Consider the following 18,501-nt stretch of genomic DNA (forward strand, 5'->3'; position numbering starts at 1 on the left):
GAAGCATCTCTAGAGAGGAGGGGACCTGTGTGCAGACTCCATGTGTGGGCCCCCTCCTCTCCCGTAGCCAGCCGCCGCCGCTGTTAGCGCTATGAGCAGTGAGACTCTGGCACAGTGCCAGAGTCTACAGCGTATGCATAGGACTCCAAAAAATGGCTGCAGCACCATTTTTTTGGAGTCCTGCACCTGCGCTGTAGACTCTGGCACTGGCCAGAGTCTCTAGTGCTCAGTGCGCTAGCAGCGGCGGCGGCTGGCTACGGGAGAGGAGGGGGCCCACACGGTAAAGGTAAGTATAGGGAAAATGGGTGCAGTGTGTGCAGTGTGGGCCCCCTCTAGAGCCAGGGGCCCATGTGCACCGCACACACTGCACCCATTATAGATACGCCAGTGGCTCACAGCTATCAGGAGGTACATGCCTCGAAACGGCCATGACACACCTGCGTTTTCCCAACCACTCCCCATAAACACCTCCAAATGGTCAGTTCCTGTCAATCACTTTTCAATGAAATCCTGATTATGAGAATGATCGCAGCAACGCACATTGCAGTCTCGGCACATGCACAGTCTGCCGATAATCTCTCTGTTGCATGATAGCCAATGAGTACAAACATGTACATATTATGATACTTACCCCTGTCTCTCCCCCTCTGCTCGGTCAGACTGATAGGCACTGTTGAACAGCATTGCTGTGTAAGATGCATTGACATGATACTAGAAAGAGGCTGTGGAGTGTGAGTTCAATCTGTGTGGAGACCCAACAAGATCTTCTCCAATAAATTGTCCAACTTTCTGAAGTGGTTTCTGCGTGGCCAAGGTGGCAAGTTACAGAAAATAAGGCACCTGGAAAATGTGAGAAAAAAAAATGATGATGGAAAAAAAGGGACAAGATATGAAATTTTCAAAAAAGGTCAAAAAAGTTTAAACGTTAGCTACAATTAGTTGTACTTTAATGTTTTACCACTGCCCTTCACTGGGTTCAATTGATGATTATTGTTGATTAGATTTTAAGGTCTGAATTGTAATTTTAAGGTCTGAATAAACTATTATTAAAGTGCAGTGATTTAAACATAAACTAAATCTGAAGTGCATGTTATTTATGGATTTAGTGGAATACAGATCCTACTGTAACATTTTAAAGACTGAAATGTTTTGTTTGTAGGGTGAAGACAAAATGCATAACATTAAGGTGCTGATGCGGGGTGGTCTTCAGTATGCCGACTGACGGGATCCCAGCGCATAGTATACCGGCACCGGAATCCCGACAGCCGGCATACCGACACTTATTCTCCCTCGTGGGGGTCCACGACCCCCCTGGAGGAAGAATAAAATAGCGTGGCGAGCGCAGCGAGCCCGCAAGGGGCTCTCTTGTGCTCGCCACACTGTCGGTAAGCCGGCGGTCGGGCTCCCGGCACCGGTATGCTGGTCGCCGGGAGCCCGACCGCCGGCATACCATACTGAACCCGCTGATGCGTGCTGCTTTTATTCTGTGGTTCTGCTGTGTCTTTTTCTTTAAATGGAGCATGCGGGCTTCATGGTCTCAAGACTCAAACATAAATATCACTACCTGTACTACACTAACTACCAACCACAGAGCACTGCAGTGACCACCACATGATACAGATAGCATCAGTGAATCCCATATCAAACAGAGAGTGCCGCATTAACTTCCGAGCAAGTAATGCGATGCCTTGCATGCAACTATGAATCAGAATTTTGAAAGTATGCTTGTTGCCTTTCACAGTGATGCATGGGACGGAGCTGCTTAGCATATTTAAATGTTAATATTTCTATGCATATTTAAGCTATGTGGCAGATTTTTTAATTTGAAAATATGGCATATAAGGGGACATTCCGACCCGTTCACATGCAGTGGTTCATTGCTGCGGTGCTAACGGGTCGGGACTACGCCTGCACGGTGCCCGCAATGTGCAAGTGTGCCCCATGCCCTCATTCCGAGTTGATCGCACGAAGCTACTTTTTGCAGCCAGTGCGATCAACTAGACGCCACCTATGGGGGAGGGATTTTTTGCATAGCAAGGCTGCGAACGCTTGTGCAGCCCTGCTATGCAAAAAAAGTTTTGTGCAAAAGAAGACCAGGGTCAGACTTACTTATCCTGTGCGACGGATCCAGCGACGAAGGTCCCAGAATTGACGTTAGACATCCTCCCTCCAAACGCCTGGACACGCCTGCGTTCGCCTTACCACTCCTTGAAAGCGGTCAGTTGACGCCCCAGAATGCCTCCTCCCTGTCAATCTTCTTGCAATCGCCACTGCAATCACTTTTGCTGCTGGCGGCATCACTGCCCAGCGACGGCTGTCGCTGGGCAACAACGCGTGTGCACATTGCGGGCGCGGCGCAGGTGCAGTCCCGAAACGTTCGCACCACAGCGATGAACCGCTGCGTGCAAACGGGTCGGAATGACCCCCATTGGGTAGAGTAAACACAGCAGAAAGAATTAAGTAATAAAGCCACTGTATAGGTCATTGGTACGGCCTCATCTAGAATACTGTGTTCAATTCTGGAGGCCATATCTTCAAAAGGATATTAATACATTAGAAACTGTACAAAGAAGGGCAACTAAAATGGTGCATGGCCTACATCACAAAACATACCCAGAAAGACTAAAAAAATCTCAATATATATAGTTTGGAGCAGAGAAGTAAAAGGGGGACATGATAGAAACTTTCAAATATATAAAGGATTTTAACAAAGTCCAGGAGGAAACCATTTTCCAAATGAAGAGAAGCAATAGGTCACGAAGACATGCACTGAGACTGGAGGGGGAGAGGTTCAGGGGAAATTTGAGGAAACAATACTTCACAGAAAGGGTAGTGGAAAAGGGGAATAGCCTCCCATCAGAGGTGGTAGAGGCTAAGACAGTACAGCAATTTAAACATGCATGGGATATACATAAGGATATCCTTACAAAGAAATAAGGATCAAATAATGTTTGAGATAAAAAAAATATGGTGCAAAAAAAAAAAAGGGGGCAGACTAGATGGGCCAAGAGGCTCTTCTCAGCCGTCAAGTTCTATGTTTCTAAATCAAGCTAAATCTGGGAAGGAGGGAGGAGGAGGGAGAGGAGGAGGAAAAGGAGGAAGAGGAGGAGGAGGAGGAGGAGGAGGAGGAGACCACCCAGCAGGACACATGATCCAGGTCACCCAGCAGGTGCACAGCGAGAGCTCACCATCCGTTTTCCAGAGCACAATGGTGATGCATTGTAAATGGCAGGTGGACGTTTTGCCACATAACTCTGAAGATAAGCAAACAATTACAATGCCAATATAATTCTGCAAATCTACGGACTAAGAGCTTTAATTTGGTGTATGTGCTCTGCTCAGGCAATGGCATTATAGAAATATGTCACTCATAAAAGTCATCCTTTTGCTATTAATATATAGATGATGATGATAATAATAATAATAATAATAATGATCTGTGCCCTCTTTAGTCTGATATGTCTAATATCTGCCCCCATCTGTCTAATAAATTTAACCTGTGACCCCTTTGGACTAATAATCTGTGATCCCTTTAGTAGAATGATGATGATGATGATGATGATGATGATGATGATGATAACAACAACAACAACAACAGTGATATTATTATTGATGTGCGGATTAAATATTGACACATTTCATAGCCACGTCTGACTGAGACAACCTGAAAACTTTAAAAAGTATCTTATTTTTTCTATAAACTGTAATGCTCATCTATTCTTAAAAAATTATATTTATTAAAAATGAATGTTTAAAATACACAAATGGGATGATACAGAGCTGAAAATAAGTCAACTTGCAATTACGCCATCATTGCAGGAATGGATATAAGTGCAGATATTCATATCTATGCAACCGCTCCACACACTTCATCTCATAGTCATCATTATTATCCCTGCGTACTTGCACCAGCCCTGTCCCAGATGCAAGAGATCCAACTGAAAATCACTGTCCTTTTCATGTATGCTCAACTCAGCACAGCCTGCAGTTGCATCATCAGGAACTCGCCATTGCCTCTTTGTCCAGATACGAACATCCCAGTACCACCCAGATATGCCCTTTAGTTGCAAATGAAGATGTGACTGAGTTGCATTCATCTCTAAACTGCCTGCGGGACTGGTCATCTGGTCCTGCAATGACCTTTTCAGAGAATGCAAACAAGAAATTGTATTTACAACTTCCACCAGAAAGCTGTGTGCGGGAGGCATATGTTACTACCTTACCAATCAAATAGAGAAGGAAACATATGCTTCCCATAGTCCGGCTTCCTCCAACAACAACGATTACGGATCATGGAATGACTTTAGCAGCAAAGTGAATTTTTGTTTTTCTCCTGTAAACGAATTACAGGCGCCTGACACCTACTCACAGCATGTCTAGTGACTCATGAATAATCTAATACCAGGAGAACAAAGAGTACTGCATACACCACAAGCTTATTTTGGTCTTATTGAAGGGCTTGTAGAATTGTGAAGAATTGCCTCTACATTTATTATGATTAAATGGTAATGTGTGTTCATTGATGCTCACAATAACACTGCACCAGGAAGATTGAAAAGGTCTTAAACAGATTGGCCAAGTATTTTTTAAATTGCCGGGGAAGTAAATGATGACATTGACAAGGCATTAAGGAAAACCTGTTGTCTGCACATAGTGGAAGTTGCCAAATACTGTAGGTTTAATCAAATTAATGAGAAAGAAGCTTATTCATTAACTAAGCACCAGTGATGTCATTAACCTAGGGGGGATGTACTTAGTAGTGAAAAGAGTGGTGAAGAGAGCCAGTGGAGAAGTTGCCCATGGCAACCAATCAACTGCTCTGTATAATTTAATAGTATACAAATTATAAATATTTCTTCATTGCTGATTGGTTACCATGGGCAACTTCTCCACTTGCTCACTTCGCCACTCTTTTCACTCTTTAGTACATCTCCCCCAATAAGAGGAGATGTAGCAAGCCTTGGAGAGAGATAAAGTGGAGAAGCTGTCCAAAGCTACCAATCCAATTGTGTCATTTTTCAAGACTGTGCTAGATCAATGACAGTTAGCAGCTGATTGGTTGCTTTGGGAAACATTTCCACTTTAACTCGCTCAAAGGCTTGATACATCGCCCCCTTTGTGCCTCAGTGATGTCATTATTACCTAGTGAGTGGACAGGCTGCTTTCTGACTAATATTTGTTTAGCTTGGAAATGCCATCTCCACTTCATTGTCTGATTTGCTTGTCACTCAATAGATAGAAAACAAGTGTCATTTAGATTATTGCAAGAGCATAAAAGCATCAGAATCTAACTTCTATAACATATTAACCTTTTACTGCCTGGGCGGCAGGCCAAATTCACACCTCATTACTATTAGAGGAACAGACATTTGAAAGCATTTCGGGGTAGATGTACTAAGGGGGTCATTCTGACCTGATCGCACGCTAGTTTTTTTTCGCTGCACTGTGATCAGGTCAGAACTGCGCATGCATATACACCGCAATGTGCAGGCACGTCGCACGGGCACAAAGCGGATCGTTGCTGTGCAATAGAATTTATGAAGAATTTCAATCGCACGGATGATCGCGCAGAAATTGACAGGAAGAAGGCATTTATGGGTGTCAACTGACCGTTTTCTGGAAGTGTTTGGAAAAATGCAGGGTGTCTGACATCAATTCCGGCCCCGGACAGGCTGAAGTGATCGCAAGGGCTGAGTAAGTTCAGAGCTACTCAGAAACTGCACAAAATGTTTTTGCACAGCTCGGCTGCACATGCGATCGCACACTTCCAAGGCTAAAATACACTCCCCTGTGGGCGGCGACTATGCGTTCACACGGCTGCTAAAAGCAGCTAGCAAGCGATCAACTCGTAATGACCCCCTAAAGCCTTGAAAATTGATAATTTCACAGTGATAAAGTACCAGCCAATCAGCTCATAACTGTCACGTCACAGGCTGTGTTTGAAAATGACAGTTAGGAGCTGATTAGATGGTAATTTACCACCGTGCAATTTATCACTTTTCGGGACTTAGGGGTATTCAATTACCATCGAAGAAGCTTCTGGTTATTTTCCCGATGTTTCTTCAATGTTTTTTCACCAGGAAAAAACATCCTTTTCACTCAAAAACACACACGTTCAGCAAAACCTGTGTATTTTCGGTAGAAACAGCCTCATTTTTGGGTGAAAACGAGTCTGTTTTCAGAGATTTTGCTTCACCTGCCCGAGGAAGGTGAAACAAATCCCTGATAAGCTGCGTCTAGCATCAGCTTATGAGGGCTAATTGAATAGCCCCGGCGAGACAATTACCCATGATTAATGATCACGTGTAATTGAATATCCCCAGTACGTCTGGCCCAAATGCTAAACTTCACCTTCCACGATGGCAGACAGGGCCGGATTAAGCCTTGGGGGGCCTGGGGAACTTAAGACAGGTGGGCCCTGGTGGAAGGAGGGGTGTATATTAGATTGTGCATAGCTCCCAATATGACTCATTCCAGGAGGGACAAAATGCTCTCTACCTGGACTTCCCTCTTAATATATGATTGGTGTGACCGGTGTTGAACTATTTCATTGATAAGAAAGGTGTTTCAAGACAGGTGATTGCAATGATGAATTAAAATGGAAGTCCAGGTCAAGAACATTTGTGCTTCCTGGAATGGTTCATGTTGGGAGGTATGGATTGTGTATATTAATTTTAAACCAATGGTGTATATTAGATTTAAACTAATAGTTTCATAATACCAGAGTACTGTTTATAACTCCACCTAATTGAAAAAGAACTATTTTATAAAATGTATTGTAGTGGAACAAAGACAACTTAACCTTAAAATACGCATAGAAAAATAAAATCTATAATTTATCATATCACATGCAAGAATAGCAGCAGCCTCTGTACTACTTACACATTGGGACAGGACTCAGGAGGACTCTGTATGTGTCTCTCTCTAGACCCTCAATAGATAACAGGTTACACAGGACCCTGACACCCAGTCGGGAAACAGGTGAAGCTGAGATCCCTGTGTCACTTACAGCTGTCTTCACCCTCCTAATTATCCTCTGTCGGAAAGCTCCATAGGTACCTCATGAAACCTGATACTCCTGTGTCTTTGCGTGCACTGCATACTGTCCTGTTCACATTTTGGTTGCTTGGTTCTGCTGCTGCATAAAAGAGAAAGCTAGTGATGTCAGTGTGCTCTGGCTGGGGGGCCCCCTGACAAAGGGGGGCCTGGAGTACAGTATATTTTGCAAAAACCCCCCTTAATCTGGCTATGATGGCAGATATTTGCGGATGCTTAGAAAAATCTTAGGAAATATTGTTGGGTAGATGCCAATCTTTCTGCTCATTCAGCTGCCATTTTATTACTAATTTTGCCACAAAATACAGTGGAGTTCCAGGGATGAACAAAGTTGTATGCAGTGTATTAGCCAAGGGCATCCAGAAGCCTTAGGTGTCTATTCATGAAAAACATGGAAAGAGAATTGATACTTTTCACTATATATCAGTTAAGTTTGTTTAACTTTCAGGAAGAAAAAGCAATACCTTAAATACACAATCTGTTCAGGCCGCTGCGACCGCTAAGTGTGTGTGTGAAACCCTATGAAATGCGTACATGTTGCGTAAGCACGCTGTCACGCTGTAAGCACAAAGTAGCTACATGTGCGGTGGAATACACTTTATAACCCCTAACAGGAAAGGAATGCGACACCAATTGTATATGTAATGTTGTGGTCCAATGCAGCAACAAATGTTTACTTAAAAGGGGGTACAACAGAAATACAATAACACAAGAGAAGAAGCTAAAACCAATAATAGATACGTTTGATAACCTGCGCCAACAGGATCCGGTCCTCAGTCAATCTGGAAAGATGACCTTCAGAGCATGTGTCTGAGACCGGCCAGGAGGCTTGGCTTTTATACAATAGTCCAAAGCATGAAACAAAGGAAACTGTAATCTCTTCATCCATAGGTCAAAGGGCTGGACATTTACAGTACAGTAGGGGTCATAGGTTGGTTTGAATAGGTGGGCGATACCTGGTCCATGTGCACTTGCAGATGTTCTCCACTGGGTTCCAGCCGAATATCAAGAGTATAGTAAATACAGTGTAATATTAATATTACGTTCCTGCGCATATCTATGCGCAGGAACGTGCTACTTTCTGCAAACTGCCATCGGAATATTGCCCTTGAAATACTGTACAACTGGATACCAAACACCACCTCCTAACCTAATTCTGTCCCCTCATATCCTGTAAAGTTGAATCCCTCTGTTGTTATACCTCTGAAGCAAATGTAACTTGCTAGTGTGGTGTGTGTAGACTATGTGTAAATTATGTACTATGGATTAAATATGAGATATGTCTTTGTGGCTTTTCCATGCGAATGCATATGCTACCGTATTTACTCATACCACGCGTTAATACGCAGGACCTCGTGAGCCAATATACGCAACGTGCGGGTATGCGCATGCACGGCAGAACAAGCACGCGCACGGAGGCCACTCCGTGTGGTGTTTGCACATGATGCATGTGGCTATAATATTTTCGACTTCGACATATTGCATCTGTTCGATACGATTTATAGCTTTAATTAGTAGTAATTCATATATACTTACCTTCCCGGTGAAGCGATGCGGAATCCAGGGCTCCTGCGATGCCGTCCACAAGCTGCAGTCCTTTGCAGAAAGCAAGCACAGCCTCTGTGTGCACCAGGGCTGGCAACAGAAATCTTGAGGCCTGGTACAGTGATATCTCTGGGGCCCCGCACAGTCTGTGCCTCCCTTTCTCCTTCCCACATATCCCACAGTCTATTTCTCCCCAATGACTTCATGCTGCATTCCCAGTTTCCCCACCCCATCCCAAAGCCCTGTATCCCCTCATCAATCCACTATTACCCCCGGGGAGATACTCACCTGCTGCGCTGCACTCCCCGTATCCAGGCCTGAACACAGCACAGCAGGTAACATGCGGCCCTCGCACCCCACCAGAAGAGGCTGGTGCAGGGCATGGGAATCCTGGCCAGAAGAGCAGCTGCCATGTCCCGTAACTGCTTGCAAAAGAGCTAGACCCGAAAGAGCGAGCGCACACCTGTGCCGCACAGTCACTGTATGTGAGAGGCACTCTGAGGCTGCAGCCACACCACCTACAGCTCCCTGCCCTTTTTGGACAAGACGGCTCACATCCCTGCCAGGTACTAAGCGTCATATTCTTGGGGCCCCTCTGATCCTTGGGGCCAGTACAGGTACCCTCTTTAACTCCCCCTGTCGCCGGCCCTGGTCTGCACACAGACAGTGGAGCTTTGGACCGGAGGGAGGTAGGGGGTAAGCTGCGGACATCAGCGAGCAAGTAGTCTGAAGTGACCTAGCATATGCCGGGCCACTTTGGAACAGAGATGGGGTGGAGGCATATTAAGACAGCCATGGGGAGGGTAGGTGCATCAGGCATGCAAAATTGAGTCAGCATATGGATATGTTGGGTCACCTGTAATGTATGTGCAGGGCAGCGGCGGAGATGGTGAGCAGCGTGAGCTATTGGCGGGGGGGAAATGGGTAATTAGACTGAGGTGACCTGACATTTGCCGTGTCACCTCCATATAGGACAGAGCGGCAGTGGGGGTGGTAGTAGGGGCAGAACGAGCCCAGCAGTGAAGGTATCACTGCAGTAACTTTACAACACATACACTGGCCCTTCTCTTATCTCATTCAGTGGAGTGGTCAGTGTATGACTGGCCAGTCATCACAGAATGGAAGAACAGCGTGGAGGCGGGGAGACAGTCGTCATTAGATGTTAAATCCGACAGCAATCTGAAATTGTGCCTTTATGAATTGCTCTTTCCATACTACTGTATGGGGAATCGATTCAGGCACAAAGCGGGGGTGCCACTGTATATGTCAAGAACTTCTCCGCGGTAACCCCCTTCGTGAATAGCACTAAGCAGAGAAAAGCCTTGTTTAAGGCAAAACATGTCTTTTCTCTGCTCTATGAATAGACCCCTTAATCAGGCTCTGCAGCCTTTTCGAGCTTCCCGGGATGCACAGCTTCAAATCTCAATCCCTTCTGGGGATTGGATGTAAAAAGTATTATTTATCTAGTTTTAAAGTACAACCGGAATACCACAGTTTGGGCATTTTTGTTATTTTTTATTTTATTTTATTTTTTAGTTTAGTTTTATCTAATTCAGCTCTAGACTTGGGCAGTTTTCTTATTTTATTTATACTCCCCTGGTAGACAGCCACACCCTCTCAACTGGCTAGCCACACCCTTTCAGCTTTGCACTGCCTCGATCAGTGGGCCCCTATCATTGTATTCCCCTGTGGGAACTTCATGACTCAGTCCAACAATTGCACCCTTGTCCACATATGTTTTGGTTACTGTTCACCTACTGTAACACTAATAACTAGAGATGAGCGGTTTCGGTTCCCTGAGAACCAAACCCCCCCGAACTTCATGCTCTGACCCCGGCTCGGGACTTCCCGCCAGACTCGGAAACCAGAATGAGGCAAAACGTCATCATCCCGCTGTTGGATTCTTGTGGGATTTGGATCCCATTTAAACTAGAGATGTGCACCGGAAATTTTTCGGGTTTTGTGTTTTGGTTTTGGATTCGGTTCCGCGGCCATGTTTTGGATTCGGACGCGTTTTGCCAAAACCTCCCTGAAATTATTTCATCGGATTCTGGTGTGTTTTGGATTCGGGTGTTTTTTTACAAAAAAACCATCAAAAACAGCTTAAATCATAGAATTTGGGGGTCATTTTGATCCCATAGAATTATTAACCTCAATAACCATAATTTACACTCATTTCCAGTCTATTCTGAACACCTCACACCTCACAATATTATTTTTAGTCCTAAAATTTGCACCAAGGTCGCTGGATGGCTAAGCTAAGCGACACAAGTGGCCGACACAAACACCTGGCCCATCTAGGAGTGGCACTGCAGTGTCAGACAGGATGGCACTTCAAAAAAATAGTCCCCAAACAGCACATGATGCAAAGAAAAAAAGAGGCGCACCAAGGTCGCTGTGTGACTAAGCTAAGCGACACAAGTGGCCGACACAAACACTTGGCCCATCTAGGAGTGGCACTGCAGTGTCAGACAGGATGGCACTTCAAAAAAATAGTCCCCAAACAGCACATGATGCAAAGAAAAACAGAGGTGCACCAAGGTCGCTGTGTGACTAAGCTAAGCGACACAAGTGGCCGACACAAACACCTGGCCCATCTATCTAGGAGTGGCACTGCAGTGTCAGACAGGATGGCACTTCAAAAAAATTGTCCCCAAACAGCACATGATGCAAAGAAAAAAAGAGGCGCACCAAGGTCGCTGTGTGACTAAGCTAAGCGACACAAGTGGCCGACACAAACACCTGGCCCATCTAGGAGTGGCACTGCAGTGTCAGACAGGATGGCACTTCAAAAAAATTGTCCCCAAACAGCACATGATGCAAAGAAAAAAAGAGACACACCAAGGTCGCTGTGTGACTAAGCTAAGCGACACAAGTGGCCGACACAAACACCTGGCCCATCTAAGAGTGGCACTGCAGTGTCAGACAGGATGGAACTTCAAAAAAATAGTCCCCAAACAGCACATGATGCAAAGAAAAACAGAGGCGCACCAAGGTGGCTGTGTGACTAAGCTAAGCGACAAAAGTGGCCGGCACAAACACCTGGCCCATTTAGGAGTGGCACTGCAGTGTCAGACAGGATGGCACTTCAAAAAAATAGTCCCCAAACAGCACATGATGCAAGGAAAAAAAGAGGCGCACCAAGGTCGCTGTGTGACTAAGCTAAGCGACACAAGTGGCCGACACAAACACCTGGCCCATCTAGGAGTGGCACTGCAGTGTCAGACAGGATGGCAGATTTAAAAAATAGTCCCCAAACAGCACATGATGCAAAGAAAAAAAGAGGTTCAATGAGGTAGCTGTGTGACTAAGCTAAGCGACCCAAGTGGCCGACACAAACACCTGGCCCATCTAGGAGTGGCACTGCAGTTTTCTAGCGAGAGGATGAGTGCTTCCATCCTCATGTGAAGCTGAACCACTAGCCATGAACAAAGGCCAGGGCCTCAGCCGTTCCTTGCCACTCCGTGTCGTAAATGGCATATTGGCAAGTTTACACTTCTCCTCAGACGCTTTTAATTTTGATTTTTGGGTCATTTTACTGAACTTTTGTGTTTTGGATTTTACATGCTCTCTACTATGACATTGGGCATCGGCCTTGGAAGACGACGTTGATGGCATTTCATCGTCTCGGCCATGACTAGTGGCAGCAGCTTAAGCACGATGTGGAAGTGGATCTTGATCTTTCCCTATTTTACCCTCCACATTTTTGTTCTCCATTTTTTAATGTGTGGAATAATATGCCAGTATCAATAGCAATGGCCTACTACTATATATACTGCGCACAACTGAAATGCACCACAGGTATGGATGGATAGTATACTTGACGACACAGAGGTAGGTAGAGCAGTGGCCTACTGTACCGTACTGCTATATATTATATACTGGTGGTCAGCAAACTGTGCAAAACTGAAATGCACCACAGGTATGGATGGACAGTATACTTGACGACACAGAGGTAGGTAGAGCAGTGGCCTACTGTACCGTACTGCTATATATTATTTACTGGTGGTCAGCAAACTGTGCAAAACTGAAATGCACAACAGGTATGGATGGATAGTATACTTGATGACACAGAGGTAGGTAGAGCAGTGGCCTACTGTACCGTACTGATATATATTATATACTGGTGGTCAGCAAACTGCAAAACTTAAATGCACCACAGGTATGGATGGATAGTATACTTGACGACACAGAGGTAGGTAGAGCAGTGGCCTTCTGTACCGTACTCCTATATATTATATACTGGTGGTCAGCAAAATTATGCACTGTACTCCTACTATATACTACAATGCAGCACAGATATGGAGCGTTTTTCAGGCAGACAACGTATAATACTGGTGGTCACTGGTCAGCAAAACTCTGCACTGTACTCCTCCTATATAATATACTGGTGGTCCCCAGTACCCACAATAAAGCAGTGTGAGCACAGATATATGCAGCACACTGAGCACAGATATGGAGCGTTTTTCAGGCAGACAACGTATAATACTGGTGGTCACTGGTCAGCAAAACTCTGCACTGTACTCCTCCTATATAATATACTGGTGGTCCCCAGTACCCACAGTAAAGCAGTGTGAGCACAGAAATATGCAGCACACTGAGCACAGATATGGAGCGTTTTTCAGGCAGACAACGTATAAAACTGGTGGTCACTGGTCAGCAAAACTCTGCACTGTACTCCTCCTATATAATATACTGGTGGTCCCCAGTACCCACAATAAAGCAGTCTGAGCACAGATATATGCAGCACACTGAGCACAGATATGGAGCGTTTTTCAGGCAGACAACGTATACTGGTGGTCACTGGTCAGCAAAACTCTGCACTGTACTTCTCCTATATAATATACTGGTGGCCCCTAGTACCCACAATAAAGCAGTGTGAGCACAGATATATGCAGCACACTGGGCACAGATATGGAGCGTTTTTCAGGCAGACAACGTATACTGGTGGTCACTGGTCAGCAAAACTCTGCACTGTACTCCTCCTATATCATATACTGGTGGACCCCAGTACCCACAATAAAGCAGTGTGAGCACAGATATATGCAGCACACTGAGCACAGATATGGTGCCTTTTTCAGGCAGACAACGTATACTGGTGGTCACTGGTCAGCAAAACTCTGCACTGTACTCCTCCTATATAATACTGCTGGTCCCCAGTCCCCACAATAAAGCAGTGTGAGCACAGATATATGCAGCACACTGAGCACAGATATGGAGCGTTTTTCAGGCAGACAACGTATACTGGTGGTCACTGGTCAGCAAAACTCTGCACTGTACTCCTCCTATAATACTGCTGGTCCCCAGAATAAAGATATGCAGCCCCCTGAAACAAAGTGAGAGGACGCGAGCCACGTCCTCTCACTATCATTTCCAATGCACGAGTGAAAAATGGCGGCGACGCGCGGCTCCTTATATAGAATCCGAATCTCGCGAGAATCCGACAGCGGGATGATGACGTTCGGGCGCGCTCGGGTTAACCGAGCTATACGGGAGAATCCGAGTATGCCTCGGACCAGTGTAAAATGGGTGAAGTTCGGGGGGGGGTCGGTTTCCGAGGAACCGAACCCGCTCATCTCTAATTTATACGCCAGTACCGCTGGAATTATACGCCAGTACCACTGGAATTAAACGGCAGAATCACTGGATTTATATGGCAGTACCGCTGGACATATACGGCAGTATCACTGGACATATATGGCAGTACCACTGGACATATATGGCAGTACCACTGGACATATACAGCAGCACAAGACACTACAACTGTACTGATGCAGCACAACACAGCACCACTGGACTGGACTTATACAGCAGCACTGGACATATGGCAGCAGAGGACACCACCACTGTGACTGGACTGATGCAGCACAAGACACTACCACTGTACTGATGCAGCACAACACAGCACCACTGGACTGGACTTATACAGCAGCACTGGCAGCAGAGGACACCACCACTGTGACTAGACTGATGCGGCACAAGACACTATTACTGAACTGATACAGGACACTGAGGATGGAGATACGTCCTCTCTCTACACTCTCCAATGCCGGAGTGAACATGGCGGCGATGCGCAGCTCCTTATATGGAATCCAAACCCCGCGAGAATCCGATAGCGGGATGATGACGTTTTGCCTCGTTCTGGTTTCCGAGTAGGCGGGAAAACCAGAGCCTGACTCGGATCCGGTCTCGGGAAGTAAAGTTCGGGGGGGTTTGGTTCTCTGGGAACCGAACCCGCTCATCTCTAATATACACACATTTCTGTTGCCAGCCCTGATCGGTGTAGATAATGTAGATGTTTGAAATTAGTGTAAAATTACAGAAAAATACTTTAGAAACATTTTTTTTTGAGCCCCAAAATACAGAAAATGTTTTAAATTGCTGGAAAAACTTGCTGACTGTCATTTTTCAACCATTACAAAAAAGAAAAAAAAAATCACCCATTTGACCCTTTCATTATGGCCACTAACATCTTACATATTGGCCTGCATTCCGAGTTGTTCGCTCGCTAGCTGCTTTTAGCAGCCGTGCAAACGCTAAGCCGCCGTCCTCTGGGAGTGTATCTTAGCTTAGCAGAAGTGCGAACGAAAGGATCGCAGCGCTGCTACAAAAAAAGATTGTGCAGTTTCTGAGCAGCTCGAGACTTACTCCTAGCTAGCGATCACTTCAGACTGTTTAGTTCCTGTTTTGACTAGAGATGAGCGGGTTCGGTTCCTCGGAAACCGAACCCGCCCGAACTTCAGTTTTTTTTACACGGGTCCGAGCGACTCGGATCTTCCCGCCTTGCTCGGTTAACCCGAGCGCGCCCGAACGTCATCATCCCGCTGTCGGATTCTCGCGAGGCTCGGATTCTATCGCGAGACTCGGATTCTATATAAGGAGCCGCGCGTCGCCGCCATTTTCACACGTGCATTGAGATTGATAGGGAGAGGACGTGGCTGGCGTCCTCTCCGTTTATAGAGAGTGAGACTAGAGTAGAGAGAGACACAGTATTATTTACTTTAGTAATTTTGGGGAGCATTAGGAGGAGTACTACTACTTGCTGAAGTGATAGTGTGACTGTATATCTGACTTGTGGGGGAGACAGTGGGGAGCAGTTAGAGTCTGAGAGCAGGAGTACATATTTTAACGTACAGTGCACACTTTTGCTGGCACTCTGCTGCCAGAGTGCCACACTGCCATTGTGACCACACTGACCACCAGTATATATTGTGATTGTCTGCTTAGGAGTACTACTTGCAAGTTGCTGATAGTGTGACCAGTGACCTGACCACCAGTTTAATTAATCACCACCAGTTTAATATATATATATATATATATATATATAATTGTATATAATATATATATAATTGTATATGTATACCACCTACCCGTGTTTTTTTTTCTTTCTTTCTTCTTGATACATACTACTATAGTAGCTTACTGTAGCAGTCTGCGGTGCTGCTGAGCTGACAGTGTCCAGCAGGTCCGTCATCAGTCATTACATAATAAATATATATACCTGTCCGGCTGCAGTACTAGTGATATTATATATATATATATATTAATTTCATCTCATTATCATCCAGTCTATATTAGCAGCAGACACAGTACGGTAGTCCACGGCTGTAGCTACCTCTGTGTCGGCAGTCGCTGGTCCATCCATAATTGTATACCACCTACCCGTGTTTTTTTTTTTTCTTTCTTCTTGATACATACTACTATAGTAGCTTACTGTAGCAGTCTGCGGTGCTGCTGAGCTGACAGTGTCCAGCAGGTCCGTCATCAGTCATTACATAATAAATATATATACCTGTCCGGCTGCAGTACTAGTGATATTATATATATATATATATATATTAATTTCATCTCATTATCATCCAGTCTATATTAGCAGCAGACACAGTGCGGTAGTCCACGGCTGTAGCTACCTCTGTGTCGGCAGTCGCTGGTCCATCCATAATTGTATACCACCTACCCGTGGTTTTTTTTTTCTCTTTCTTCTTGATACATACTACTATAGTAGCTTACTGTCGCAGTCTGCGGTGCTGCTGAGCTGACAGTGTCCAGCAGGTCCGTCATCAGTCATTACATAATAAATATATATACCTGTCCGGCTGCAGTACTAGTGATATTATATATATATATATATATATATATATATATATATATTAATTTCATCTCATTATCATCCAGTCTATATTAGCAGCAGACACAGTACGGTAGTCCACGGCTGTAGCTACCTCTGTGTCGGCAGTCGCTGGTCCATCCATAATTGTATACCACCTACCCGTGGTTTTTTTTTTCTCTTTCTTCTTGATACATACTACTATAGTAGCTTACTGTAGCAGTCTGCGGTGCTGCTGAGCTGACAGTGTCCAGCAGGTCCGTCATCAGTGATTACATAATAAATATATATACCTGTCCGGCTGCAGTACTAGTGATATTATATATATATATATATATATTAATTTCATCTCATTATCATCCAGTCTATATTAGCAGCAGACACAGTACGGTAGTCCACGGCTGTAGCTACCTCTGTGTCGGCAGTCGCTGGTCCATCCATAATTGTATACCACCTACCCGTGGTTTTTTTTTTCTCTTTCTTCTTGATACATACTACTATAGTAGCTTACTGTAGCAGTCTGCGGTGCTGCTGAGCTGACAGTGTCCAGCAGGTCCGTCATCAGTCATTACATAATAAATATATATACCTGTCCGGCTGCAGTACTAGCGATATTATATATATATATATATATTAATTTCATCTCATTATCATCCAGTCTATATTAGCAGCAGACACAGTACGGTAGTCCACGGCTGTAGCTACCTCTGTGTCGGCAGTCGCTGGTCCATCCATAATTGTATACCACCTACCCGTGGTTTTTTTTTTCTCTTTCTTCTTGATACATACTACTATAGTAGCTTACTGTAGCAGTCTGCGGTGCTGCTGAGCTGACAGTGTCCAGCAGGTCCGTCATCAGTCATTACATAATAAATATATATACCTGTCCGGCTGCAGTACTAGTGATATTATATATATATATATATTAATTTCATCTCATTATCATCCAGTCTATATTAGCAGCAGACACAGTACGGTAGTCCACGGCTGTAGCTACCTCTGTGTCGGCAGTCGCTGGTCCATCCATAATTGTATACCACCTACCCGTGGTTTTTTTTTTCTCTTTCTTCTTGATACATACTACTATAGTAGCTTACTGTAGCAGTCTGCGGTGCTGCTGAGCTGACAGTGTCCAGCAGGTCCGTCATCAGTCATTACATAATAAATATATATACCTGTCCGGCTGCAGTACTAGCGATATTATATATATATATATATATTAATTTCATCTCATTATCATCCAGTCTATATTAGCAGCAGACACAGTACGGTAGTCCACGGCTGTAGCTACCTCTGTGTCGGCAGTCGCTGGTCCATCCATAATTGTATACCACCTACCCGTGGTTTTTTTTTTCTCTTTCTTCTTGATACATACTACTATAGTAGCTTACTGTAGCAGTCTGCGGTGCTGCTGAGCTGACAGTGTCCAGCAGGTCCGTCATCAGTCATTACATAATAAATATATATACCTGTCCGGCTGCAGTACTAGTGATATTATATATATATATATATAATAATTTCATCTCATTATCATCCAGTCTATATTAGCAGCAGACACAGTACGGTAGTCCACGGCTGTAGCTACCTCTGTGTCGGCAGTCGCTGGTCCATCCATAAGTATACTAGTATCCATCCATCTCCATTGTTTACCTGAGGTGCCTTTTAGTTGTGCCTATTAAAATATGGAGAACAAAAATGTTGAGGTTCCAAAATTAGGGAAAGATCAAGATCCACTTCCACCTCGTGCTGAAGCTGCTGCCACTAGTCATGGCCGAGACGATGAAATGCCAGCA

The sequence above is a fragment of the Pseudophryne corroboree genome, chromosome 7 (assembly GCF_028390025.1).
Source record: "Pseudophryne corroboree isolate aPseCor3 chromosome 7, aPseCor3.hap2, whole genome shotgun sequence".
NCBI classification, from domain to species: Eukaryota; Metazoa; Chordata; class Amphibia; order Anura; family Myobatrachidae; genus Pseudophryne; species Pseudophryne corroboree.